General features: G+C 41.5%; 1 pseudogene; it reads left to right on the top strand.

The window, feature by feature from the left end:
• The first annotated feature begins 1,209 nt into the window (after positions 1–1,209).
• Positions 1,210–4,374, top strand: LOC120635447 (annotated as a pseudogene).
• Positions 4,375–13,707: the final 9,333 nt, after the last annotated feature.

Here is a 13,707-nt window from a genome sequence, read left to right as displayed (position 1 = left end):
AGAATAACTAAAGTCCTACGTTAATGAAGGTCAAACTGACTGGCCACGGTATGTTTATACCGCTATGTTAGCTTACAATACCTCTGTCCATTGCACAACCCACTACACACCATACGAATTGATGAATAGCCATAAACCATATATCCCTAACTCAATTTTCGAAGAAACACCAGGCGCAACTTACCCCGAATACGTTAAAATGTTACAAAATCGGCTTTAATTATCACGAGAAAAAGCAACTGCTAATATAAGACAATCCAAAAATGTCTCTAAGAATTACTACGACAAGAGAAGTACACCGCAACAGTACAAGGTTGCTGATTACGTCTATCTGAAGAATCACCTAAGACTGCGCAAAGCTTTATCACCTGTATGGAAGGGGCCATACAAAGTGGTTAAAATACTTTGTAATAACACATTATCTTTATTAATAAATAGGCGTCATGTCACGCATCATTACGACTAAGTAAAGTTAGCCGAAACAGTCGGAAATATATAATTTAGGTTATGATTTTTGTTTTTTTTTTTTTATTTTTATTATTATCAACTTATTTTTATTTTATTATAAATTAGAAGTTATAGGTTTTAACAAGAATACGTATATTTTTCAGTGTTTCCGCGCAAACTCATCCACAGCTCATCCAACAAATTTCCAAGAGTCCTGGCATATACTTTGATTATTTGGGCAACGCAAAGATAATCGAAGGACAGCCTAATGTTATAATTCCATTAGGTATATCATTTATTATAACACATGTAGAAAATTTAAATTACGTTATAAACACAGTCAATGATACTTGCAAACAGACTAAAGTAAATGTAGACTGTTTTAATATTTTTAAACCTCTACAACAATATTCGATCATTTCTCATCTATTAGATAGGAAACCCAAGAGAAGTGCATGGTTTGCAGGTATTGGTTCAGTCATGAAACACATCTTTTGAACTTTAGATGAAGATGATGCAATTGTATTCGCTAAAGCAATAGATTCTGTATTGAATAATGAAAAGAAATTATCCTCTTTAGTGAAAGAAAACATATTAGTACAAACTCCGTAACTGACAAATTTAACGAAACCCTTTTTAAAATTCAACTTAACGAATACCGACTGAATGAAGCCATCGATAATTTCTATTCGATAGTAAACAATATAACTATTGCTACAGAAAGGACTAGACTACAACTAAGTATTAATAATGTTTTCAATTATCTTGAAATATCTATAATTATATTTTCGTTGCTTAATTATTCATATATGATTTAATACACTGTAGTTTCCTATCTAGGTACTTGGTAACTCCGCACAATTTTTAAAGATTTTAAAAACAATAATTCTTAATGTATTTCCGGTCTACTCGCCCGGCCCTAGTACGCCATCTTGTCGTTTACTCATTCCTTTTTTGTGCGCGGTAACTATCGCACGCGCCTTCGGAGCATCATGCCAAAAAGAAGTGCGCAGTCCCAAATTGAGAGATACGAAAGGAAAATTAGAAAAATTTAACAAAAGGAAAGAAAGCGCAGAATTATTTCTCCGATTGATTCATCATCGGATGAAGAAGGTGAAATAAGGTAATTAAAAGTTTTGGAACGCACTGGGATTGACTGCGAGTCATTAACTTTGTCGTATTCCAAAACAAGATGTAAAATAGGCAATGAGGCATTGGAGTTGACTGCGAGTCTTCAACGATGACCTAAGCAGAAAATACGTACAATCTAAATTAGATGTAACGTTCCTCTGCGAACTTATGAAAAAGAAACTATAACAAAATTTTCTTTTTCGAACTACCTCAAATTAAAATTATCACAAATAAAATCACAAATTGTTATTTTAGATAACGGAAATCATGAACACAACTGTGACGCGATCCCTGATTCAATACCAATTGCACCAGACATCGCACAAGAGGCGGGGTCGGTACCTATCGATATCCCCGACCAAAATGAGGACATAACTGAGCCTGGCCTTCACGAAGAAGCCGCCGCTAGCGGGTTGTCTGATTTGGACCCCGAAATACTGGCTGCTCTTGGAGAATCCACGTCGGAATCACCTGACTATGGTGAAAACATACATGAGAATTTATCCAAATTGTGGCTTCCTGTATTAAGGAAAGGTTTGCCCAAAGAAAATAAAGAGAAGTTGCTGAAAGACTACCCTATTCCAGACAACTGTAGACTTCTGCAAGCGCCGAAACTAAATGCAGAAATATCGGCTGCAATACCGGATATGGTTCGTAATCGCGACAAAACGCTCACCGCATCACAACAGCAGCTGGGTTCGGGTATAACCGCTATCAACCGAGGCATTGATTTGCTTCTAAAGAATGACAACAAGGTCCAAGCGATGAAGCATCTCAGCAACGGTTGCAGACTCCTTTGCGATTCACATTATACAGCGAATCAAAGTAGAATAAAACTTATTACTCCCAGTTTAGATAAATCATTTTTACATATATGATTAACGAGGCCGAGCGGGACGATTCCTTGTTTGGTTCAACATTATCGGATAGGATAAAGGCCGCTAAGGCCATCGAGAAGCAGGGCCTTTCCATTAAAAAACCTGTCAAGCCCCATAAACCGACAGCTCTGCCGTCCAGCACTCGTTCTTTCTACCAGGGAAACTGGAACGCGCCTCCTCGGTACCCGGCGAACAGGGGGGGGCGCGGAGGTTACAACAGGAGGCTACCAACGACCTTAGGGCCTCGTCGCCCATACACAGCGTCTGCACAGTCGCAGCGAACTGCTACCAAGGACAAGCCGCGTGCCCCCGCGCAGGCTCACCATTAGCGCAGGTACATACAGGCAGACTTACTCACTTTTATGATTATTGGTTACAAATTACTAATAATAGTGTTGTTTTGGATTGGATAAAACATGGTTACACCATACCATTCCGTACTTCAGTTAATCAGTCTAGAATACCTCAAACTAATTTTTCACAAACTGAAAGAATTGAAATGCTCAAAGCGATAAATAAATTAATAACAATAGGGGCTATATCTGAGTGCAAAGACACAAAGGATCAATTCATTTCAAAGATATTTCTCACTTCGAAACCTAACGGCGACAAGCGTTTTATATTAAATTTAAAGCCCCTTAATAAATTTATCCGTAACGAGCACTTCAAAATGGAGGATTACCGAACGGCATGTAAATTAATCCCACGCGATGGATACCTAGCCACAATCGATCTGAAAGACGCATATTTTCTCATACCTATCCGGTTTTCCGACCGTAAGTACTTGAGATTCCAGTTTCAGCCCCATAATTCGGCTAAAACATATACTTATAGCTTTAATGGCGTCCCGTTCGGTTTATCTGTAGCTCCACGGGTATTTACTAAAGTAATGAGGGAAGTGATGGGCTATCTAAGATACCGTGGCTTTCAGTCAGTATGTTATTTAGATGACATTTTATGTATCGGCGACACATGCGATCAGTGCATGGATAACGTTAACGAAACGTTAAAGTTACTCAATTGTCTAGGATTCGTCGTTAATTACGACAAGAGTAATCTCATACCGCGACAATCCTGCAAGTTCCTAGGTTTTGTATACCATACTAAAAGCCTAAGCATATCTCTTTCCCCCGATAAACGTGTTAAAATTACTGAGTTAGTCACAAAATTCACCAAACTGCCTCCCTGTTCTATTCGTGAGTTCGCTCGACTTATCGGAATTTTGGTTGCGGCTTGCCCAGCGGCTAAGTACGCATGGATGTATACCAAGATTTTAGAGCGACAGAAATATCTTGCTTTGCTTAAACATGTAAATTACGAAGCAAAAATCAAGCTATCTGATAACTTATTAGATGATCTAAGGTGGTGGTCTTCAAATATTGACACTACATCCAATTTTATGAGGCAACCAAACTTTCAATTCGAGATATATTCTGATGCATCTAGAACAGGCTGGGGGGCAGTCTGTAAGAATGAACAAGTAAGCGGCAAATGGAAAGCCACAGAAAAAGCGAACCATATAAATGACTTGGAGCTAATGGCTGCTTTTCTCGGGTTAAAGTCCTTTGCTAGTAATGTTACCAACTGTGCTATATTACTTCGCATTGACAATACAACGGCAATTAGTTAGGTGAACTGGCACGAAGAATTCTTCTACGCCTTTCCCCCATTTTCTTTAATACTCAAATGCCTTAGGAAAATCATTGATGACGAAGCAGATGGTATACTAGTGTATCCCCACTGGCCGTCTCAACCCTGGTTCCCGCTAATGCAAAGCTTAATAGTTTCAGACGTGTATTTTTTAAATCCCAATAAAAACCTTTTACAATCTCATTTCAGAGATCGACATCCCTTGCACAAACACCTTACCCTGGCTGTCGCGAGGCTCTGCGGCAGTCGTTCATCAGAAAAGGCGCAGGTTTGGAGGCAACCAAGCTGATGTTGGCTTCGTTCTCTGACAGTACAGTGAAACAGTACAACACTTCGCTAAAGCTTTGGTGGCAGTATTGCAGCGAGAGCAACACTGATGCATTCGAACCCTCTAAGACATCCATACTTGCATTCCTTACAACACAATTCAACAATGGTTGTGGGTATGGCAGTCTCAATTCTCACCGTTCGGCCTTGTCAGCCTTTATAGGTAATAATATCGGTTCAGATGAGTGTGTAAAAGGCGCATACAGATCAAAGCCCATAAAAGGCAAGTACTCAAGCACCTGGAACCCTCAGAAAGTTTTAAATGTTATTTCAGGATGGTTTCCGAATGCAGAACTTTCCCTCGAAAAGATTACAAAAAAATTGGTAATCTTATTAGCACTTTGTACCGGCCATAGGATTCAGACGCTTTCTCTCATTAAACTTCATAATATATTAATCTCTGAGAGCGGCATAAAGATATTGATAACCGATATTATCAAAACCTCGGCCCCTAGTAGAGATCAGCCAATTTTATATCTCCCATACTTTCGAGAAAATACAAGTATTTGTCCAGCAACAGTTCTATCAGATTACATTTCTAAGACTAGAAATATAAGACCTGAAGGAATTGACAAACTACTGTTAACACACAAGCAACCACATAAAGCTGCTACAACGCAGTCCATCAGTAGATGGATCAAGCAGGTCCTGTCAGAGAGCGGGGTAGGTATCAGCGTATTCGGTGCGCACAGCACGCGTCATGCGTCTACGTCAGCCGCAAGCGCCGCTGGCATCAACATTGAAACTATCCGCAAGACAGCAGGCTGGACCAGTTCTTCTCATTCATTTGCCCGGTTCTACAACAGAGTTGTCTTGGACGAAGGGGAGTTCGCCCGCTCTGTTTGCTTACGCAATCCATAAGATAAAACAAATCCATAATACCAAATTAAGTTTAGTTGATTATGTTTGTGAACTATTTAGTTGTGACTAAAAATAATTATTAAAATAATTCGGCTGATTCGTAACTTAATTATAAATAAAATCATAATTATAAAGAATAATGCTTTTAATTCCAAAACTTTCTGCTCAGTGTATTAAATCATATATGAATAATTAAGCAACGAAAATATAATATATGATTAAACGAACTTGTAAGTGAAGTTCGATCATTATTATATGAGTTGCTTATTTAGAATATATGATCACCCTCCCTCCCCGATGCACAGTTTATCCCAAATAATAGAAAGTTTTGTACAAGTTACACTACATACTCTAAAATAATGAGTAAACGACAAGATGGCGTACTAGGGCCGGGCGAGTAGACCGGAAATACATTAAGAATTATTGTTTTTAAAATCTTTAAAAATTGTGCGGAGTTACCAAGTACCTAGATAGGAAACTACAGTGTATTAAATCATATATTCTAATTAAGCAACTCATATAATAATGATCGAACTTCACTTACAAGTTCGTTTAATCATATACTATACTATCTTTTCAACTTGAGGATCTAATAAATGCCGTAATGTTTAGCAGTTTAAATAAACTACATCCTTCTGTAATAACACCAATTCAGCATGAGATACATGAAGTGTACAAAGGAAAGCTTATCTCTATAAGAGATCTCTTCCAGCTACCCCAGGATGTGAGTAAGATGATTTAATTGTGGTATAGGTCAAATAAAGGTACAATATACTTCATAACTACTAAGTACATTTAATATATCTAAATAATAACAAAATTCTACATACTAATACAATAACATTTGAATATACTATATATACAAAATACATAAAAATAATATAATAAATATTTATATAATATAAATATATATCTATAATAAGTAAACAGTGATAAATATACTATGACAACGATAGATAATGCTCCTTTACATTGTGTATAAAAGAGTGCACCGATCGGCAGTGTCTAATATGTTCTGGTAGTAAGTTCCAAAGGTGTGTAGCGTGGACGGAGAAAGATTTCTGGAAGAAAATAGTATTATATGAAGGGACATCAAGAGGATTTTTTGACACGCAAGACCGCAAGGGTCTCGTAGGCGGAAGACATAGCTTTATACGCTCACACAAATAACCAGGAGAAGAAGAATTATATAGGATGTTGTAAAGGACAGTTAAAATATGCACATTCCGGCGAAAACGAATTGGCAGCCACTTTAATTGACGACGAAAATCAGAAACGTGATCGAATTTGCGCAATCCGAAGTTAAAGCGAATGCACAAATTCTGAAGTCTTTCAAGTTTGTCAAGTAGCTCTTCAGTAGCATCCAAATAGCAGACGTCGGCGTAATCAAGTATTGGACGCAATAAAGATTGGGCCAACATAATTTTGGTATGAAGCGGAAGAAAATTCTGCAGCCTCCTAAATGAGCGAACGACATAGTGCATACGTTTACTTACCTGGTTTATATGAGCTGAACAAGTTAAATTACTGTCAATTATAAGTCCTAGATTTTTAGAAGTGCACGAATACACAATTGGTATACCGTTATAAGAAATCGGAGGCAAATCATTAAAAGTCACACGACTCCTTAGCTGTCTACTACCAATGATCATAGCCTGTGACTTATTTGGGTTAACTAGTAGGCCGAACGATTCGGCCCAGTCTTTAATTGCATTCAGATCCTCGTTAATAGCAAAAATTGCAGCGTCCAGATCCGTTAAAGTTGCATGCCTATAAAGTTGCAAATCATCAGCGTAAAGATGGTAGTGAGAAGTAAGAATTTTTGTAATTTCGTTAATGAAGACTATGAAAAGAAGAGGAGAAAGCACGCCACCTGAGGAACACCAGCGGAGAGGTCAGCCCAGTCAGAGTATGCCTCTTCCGTGCGAATTCTCTGCTGGCGTCCATGAAGATAAGAGTTAAACCAGTTAATCACAGAAGGCGATATGTTAAGAGAGCGAAGAATACCAAGGAGTATATCAAAGTCCACTGAGTTAAACGCATTACTAAAATCCAACAACGTAATAACAGTAAGCTGTTTGTTGTCCATAGCAAACCGAATGTCGTCAGTGACTTTAAGTAGTGCTGTAATTGTACTATGGGAAGGACGGAAACCTGATTGAAAGGGACTTAAAATCTTTTAAGTTAGTGAAAAGGAAAGAAGATAGTTGTATAAATACAGCATTCTCAATGACTTTATAATAATAATAATAATATTTTGTTTATTGTTCTATAAAACATAGGTACAATTTACATTACATCTGCACAATAGGTATAACTTATATTAATGTTAAAATTAACACGGATAGACAGAAATCAACTGTCCCTAAGCTAGGTATAAACCTGTGTTATAGGCGACAGTGCTCTCCTTATAAATATGGCTCGTTTAAAACAAAAAGTAAAAAAATAAAGATATCAATTCGCAGGTAACGCTGGTAATCATATTTGTACTATGTTCCATGATTTGAACATATGTGTGTGTGTGTGTGTGTGTGTGTGTGCGTGCGTGCGTGCGTGTATGTGTGTGTGTGTGTTTGTGTGTGAATACTACCGCCCTAAGATAAGACTTCAAGCAACTTTTCAGTTTCTGCATATGTTTGCGTGAGCAACCATTCTTTGACACGTTTTTTACATTTATTTCCATTTAGTGGATATATGTTAAAGTCTAGAGCTGAGGATATAGAACTGTCTCCCTGACAGTTTACTTCTGTGTCTTTCTGTTCTAAGCATGTCTAATCTTCTGTTTACTTTATTTTTATCAAAGGTGAGAGAATTATGTTTGCATTTTATAACTTGTGATAGGAAGAGTTGACGAACCGAAAGAACTTTGCAATCTTTATATAAATCTATTGTGGGGTATCTATATGGCTTTTTTGTTATCACTTTTAAAATAGCTCTCTGTGCTCTCTCTCTCTTTTGAAAGTATAGGTAAAATTGAAATAGGCCGAAACTGTAAAAAAGAATTCGGATTGGGAGATTTTGTTAAAGGAATGACATGAGCCATTTTCCAGTCAGTAGGGAAGATCTCATAGGCCAGGGAGAAATTAAGAATGTGGGAGATTATAGGCACTATATGATCCACCACAAGAACTAACATGTCACGGATCAGGCCATCGCTTCCAATAGCTTTAGTTGAGATAGAAAGAATGCTCTTCTTAACGACGCTCTCTGTGATTTCATGGAAACTAAAAGATTCGCACAAAGATGGGGTGAAATTGGATAATTTCTGTAGAGTTAAATTTTTTTTTGAATCAGAAAGCGTAACAGGAGGAGTAGAAAAATGAGTATTTAGTGCATTTAGGTCAAATGGAATATTAGACGTGTTTCGAAATTTACCCACACCTAAGGACTTAAGAAATCTCCATTTCTCAGTAGTAGAAGAGTTTTCAATTGAAGAGTGAATATAGCGGCGCTTTGCATCTCTACACATCCTGTTGCATAGATTAAGCAACCTTTTATAGGAAGCAACATTTTCAACCGTCGGATCTTTCTTGCATTTTGCCTTAGCTTTATTACGCTTAGCCATCAACTTCTTGATTGTGTCAGTGAGCCAGGGTGCTGGTAAGTGCTTAATAGTAACAAGTCTAACTGGAGCATGACTGTCAAATAAACCAGTAAGAATAGAAGCAAAAAGTTTGACTTTGACATCGATATCTGTAGCCTCGTATACACTAGTCCAATAATTCGACGCATCTTTATTAAGTTGTTCAATATTGATTTTCTTAAAATTACGCTGCAAAATAACCTTATGCTTTCGTTTTGGAGACCGCAAATTATAGCGTAGAAACAGAAGATCATGATAGGAGAAAGGTGCGGTGAGCTGTCCGTGTGCAAGAACCTTCTGAGGGTTGGAGCTAATTATCAGATCAAGAATAGAGGGATCAAAGTTAGGTGGAAGTGAGTTTCTGAGAGGGGAAGGATGTCCAAGTTGATAGAAGACACTAACGATCTTAATTTTTGAGACCTACCATCATTCTTTAGGAGACACGTATTAAAGTCACCCATTATGATAATGTCAGTGTACGAAGGAGTAAGATTTTCTAGGAGCTGTTCAAACGAAACGAAATAGTTGACACTTTGGAACTCATCAGAGGAAGAGCATGAAAAATATTCGTCATCAAAGGCCGACAGTATATCACACATAGTATGATGCTAAATAAAAGAAAAGTAATAATAATATTAATAATAAAAATAAAGATATATATTATTATCAAAATACTCTAATAAAAATTATAATTATAGGTAAACCAATTAATAACAAAAAATAAATACAATAATAATAAAACAAACTTTATCAAAAACAACTTAGCCACATTCACTGGCACAGTAAGAAGGAGATCATCAAGGAAAACAACAATACTTTTAATTACAACTAACACAGCAAGTAACAATCCGTAACGCAACATGTAAGAATCATCAGTGTTTATATCCTCATTGGAAAACATGCAATACAATACAATACACTGCTTGACAATATTATAAAATAACTGACAGACGATTCGCGACAGCGACACTGACAACCATTGTGAAACAATGTCAGAGTACACTATTTTTATAAAAGTGGCAAAAACAATTTAACTAATACTATTAATAATTAAGATACCGTCAAAATCATAGTCAACACAAAAAAGTGGGGGAGTCTTCGGACTCCTCCTCGGGGGTTGCCTGGCAGTTATCGGGGTTGCGCGCACGTTTATTCGGAATGGGTGTTACGGGGTCGATGGTGACCTTCTACGCGAGGGAGGCTGGGGAGTTCGAATCGAGTGTTAGTTTAGCAGTTTCCTCCACATGCATTAGTTGCCCTGAAGGGGCTGGGGCCGGCTTAGGTACGGGTCGGGCTAGACGCGGGCCCCGGGGGGACGCCTGCGCGCTTGTTGGACTAGAGGTCTGATCGAGGGGCGATCTGGAATCCACGCATATAATCTGCATGGTTCCTTTCAAGGTCCGCTAATAGGGCTGCCAGGTTCAGGTTGAGGATCTTTGCGGGATCCACAACTGCCCCGGGCAGTAAGTAAGGTGGCCTTCCCGCCATTGCGGGGAGGTGGGTACCTAAGGTGTGGCCCTAAGGGCCCTCACCCTTCGGAGGCGAGGGTTGTGTACCTAAGTGCTTATGACTAGTGTACTTACAGGAATCTTAGACCCTAGAACTACCTGCACTGCACTGACACAAACACAACGGAAATGAAAACACAAAACGCCACCAATACACCGCACAGAAGTGAGAGTCTAAAGCCGCATGTGTGTTGAACTAGTCGATTGGAGCATCGACTGCGTACTCAAAAGTACGCGAGTTCAGGCAACCGTCTGCAACGGATGCCAGAAGCGAATTGTTCGTGGAGACGTCATTTTTTTTCATTTTTCGGAAGGACACTTGCCGCTAACCACCTGAGGGGTTGCTACGGCGTCACCGGGGGAGTGGGGCGAGCGCGAAAGCTCGCCATGAGAAGAGCCCCAGGGCTCGACGACATCGGGGGGGAAGTGGGAGACGTCGACCCGAGGGTGCCTTCTGCGAGGACTCGGACCTCGGCTCGGTTCGACGTTAATCTGACTGTTGGTGGACTTTTGGACTAATCATTGTTTAGTCCGATCGCCCCCGTGACCATGGTAAGGATCCACGTCCGGATGACGTCAGAAATCGGGGCCCTCGTCTTCGCCGGCGAAGACGCTGTGTATGATGCGTGTGTGTGTGTTGTTGGGACACAGTGTCGGTAGTTATTTTGTCGTCAGGGTCGTCAAGGACATGCTTCGGACGTCGCCGCTTTGGTTCGACGTCGGGGACGGGGGTAAAAGTGGACGCCTGGACCACTAGGGGGTTGGGGTGTCGGACTGCATTTTCAAAGTAGGTCTTTGATAATGTTTTCATGTACTGGGCTATGGTGGGAAGATCGAGGTCTCGGTGGAGATCTACGTTGCGCATGAACCACGGACTGTCCGTGGTCATACGCATAAATTTGTTCTGCAGGACTTGAAAGCTCCTGTAGGAGCTGTGAGGGCGATGGGCGAATACGACGCTGGCGTATGTCATAATGGGACGTATGCACGTTTTATACAAGGTTACCTTGTGACGGAGGGATAATTTGCTTTTGCGGCAAATCATCGGATAGAGACGACCCATCACATACGCAGCCTTGTTGCGGGCCTTGCGAATGTGTGCGGTGAAGCTCATTCTATGGTCGAACGTTACTCCCAGGTATTTGGTCTTGTCTTGCCAGGGTATGGGACGCCCGTAGAGGGTGACCTCTGCGGGGTTTACCGTGAAGCGGCCTCTCGGTTTGCCCGTGAAGAGCACCGCTGTGCTCTTCTCGGGGTTAACCTCGATCCTCCAGAGGCGGAACCACTTGCCCAGCAGGTGGAGCGCCTTTTGGAGTCGACTTGTTATGTTGCTCTTTTTGGGATCGGTCGCAAAGAGAGCGGTATCGTCGGCGAATTGGGCCAATTTGACCGTCGCCGGTAGGTCGCGGGGATTGTCGCTCGTGAAGAGCGCGTACAGAAGTGGGGACAGCGCGGAGCCCTGAGGAACTCCCGCTCGTATAGGTCTAGGGGAAGAGAGCGTACCGTCGAGACGATAGCGAAATGTGCGATCGGTGAGGAACGCTCGCAGCAAACGAACGAGACTAGCTGGCACGCCCAGATGGTGAAGCTTGTGCCAGACCCTATCGAAGGCTTTGGCAATGTCTAAGAACACGGCCCCAGTGGGGCCCATCCATGTGTCTGTATCGATTGAAACCTGCCAGTACGTGCTCCGTGAGGCGGTGCGCTTGGTGGACACAAGAGTGCTTGGCTCGAAAGCCGAATTGCTCGTCGTTAAGGAGGTTTTTCTCCTCTACGACTGCCTTCAGTCTGTGTAATATTACCCTCTCATACACCTTTGCTAATGTGTTGAGGAGGCTTATAAGGCTATAACTAGAGGGAAGGTCGCGGGGTTTGCCCGACTTGTGGATACCTATGACTATTGCTTCACTTGGGGAAGTAGCAATTTGCCAAGAATACATTAAAAATTACCACTAGTAGGTTGATAATTTGTCCTGGGAGTAACTTTAGGGTTTTATTTGTAATGCCGTCGGGGCCTGGGGCTTTCTTAGAGTGGAAACCCTTGAACTTCATCGCAGGTCGTCGGGGCGAGAGGTTCACCATCGGGAGGGGTCGAGAGGATTGTTGCGAGTTCGCTTTCGACTCGCAAGACGTGGGGCTTATCAATGGATACGGTGCTCGGAGAGCATTGGGATTCGAGGCAGTCAGCCATGCATTCAGCCTTATCGATATCTTCAAAGGCGGGCGGTAGGTCGGGCCGTGCTAACGGAGACCCCCGCTACCCTCTACAGCGGACGGACGTGTTTGGAGTGTGCTCCGTATTATAAATTTGTGAAAAATCATTTTCTTGAGTTTTCGCAATTTTCCTGTATATTGTGGAGTGGTACTGTGTTGTGTTGTGCATCTGACACTTAAAATTTGGACCATCAGGTATGGATTGTTAATATTTAAGGAGATAGGACTCAATTAGTTTAGGCTAAAACCACGTGCTGCGCACATGTGGTTTTTAGGTTAGGTTAGAACATTGGCGGAAGTTTTCGGCCATCTTGAATAAGTGACGTTTGTGACAAGAGTGACAAGTGACATGTGACATTTCCTTTCCATAGACTACACACAAACGTTTCCCGTTGGATTTGACAGCTGTCAACTATCTACAATCACTGTCAGCTGTCAACTGTCAGCTGTCGTTCGGCTGCAACAGACACTCACTTGGACCCGACTTATCAAGTTGGGCCAACTTCGGTCGGCTCTTCGAGATTGGTCAGTCCAACGCTATAGGGGTGCATATAGTAGTCTCGACGCCCGACGGGCCTAATGTAAGAGCGTGTATAATCAGTACGTGTATTAAAAATAAACAGTTCGTGTATTAAAAAAAGCAAGGGAGGAAAATTATTCCTCCTCGTCAGAGGGAGGAATGTCGGAGGACTGTATAACGAAGGCGAAAACATGGCGCTAACACCGACTGTTCCCCCGCGGCCACCTCCACCCAGGCCCGCGACAACCAGTTTGAAGCGCAGAAGAGGAAGGAGACCAGGAAGATCAGGACGAGGAGGCGGGAGCAGGAGGATTGTCGGGAACCAAAACCGAGCTGATTGAGCGTGTCCATCGGGATTTGGGGCAGGTCAAGGCGGCAGTCACAGCGCCCCCATCAAAAATGAACAAGGAGGCTACCAACCAGATCCAGAGGCGTGTACAGGATGCCCTTGCGGTTGTCGCGGCCTTGGCATTGAGGCTCAGCGAGCGTGAGGTGGAGTTGGGAGAAGCTCATTTGCAGGCGGCAAGACTAGAGAAGGAGCTGGTCGAGGCTAAGATGGCGGTGACCGGAGGTGGCGGGTCGTGGGGA

The sequence above is a fragment of the Pararge aegeria genome, chromosome 26 (genome assembly GCF_905163445.1).
Source record: "Pararge aegeria chromosome 26, ilParAegt1.1, whole genome shotgun sequence".
Taxonomy (NCBI): Eukaryota; Metazoa; Arthropoda; class Insecta; order Lepidoptera; family Nymphalidae; genus Pararge; species Pararge aegeria.
This window is presented reverse-complemented; position numbering and strand designations above follow the sequence as displayed.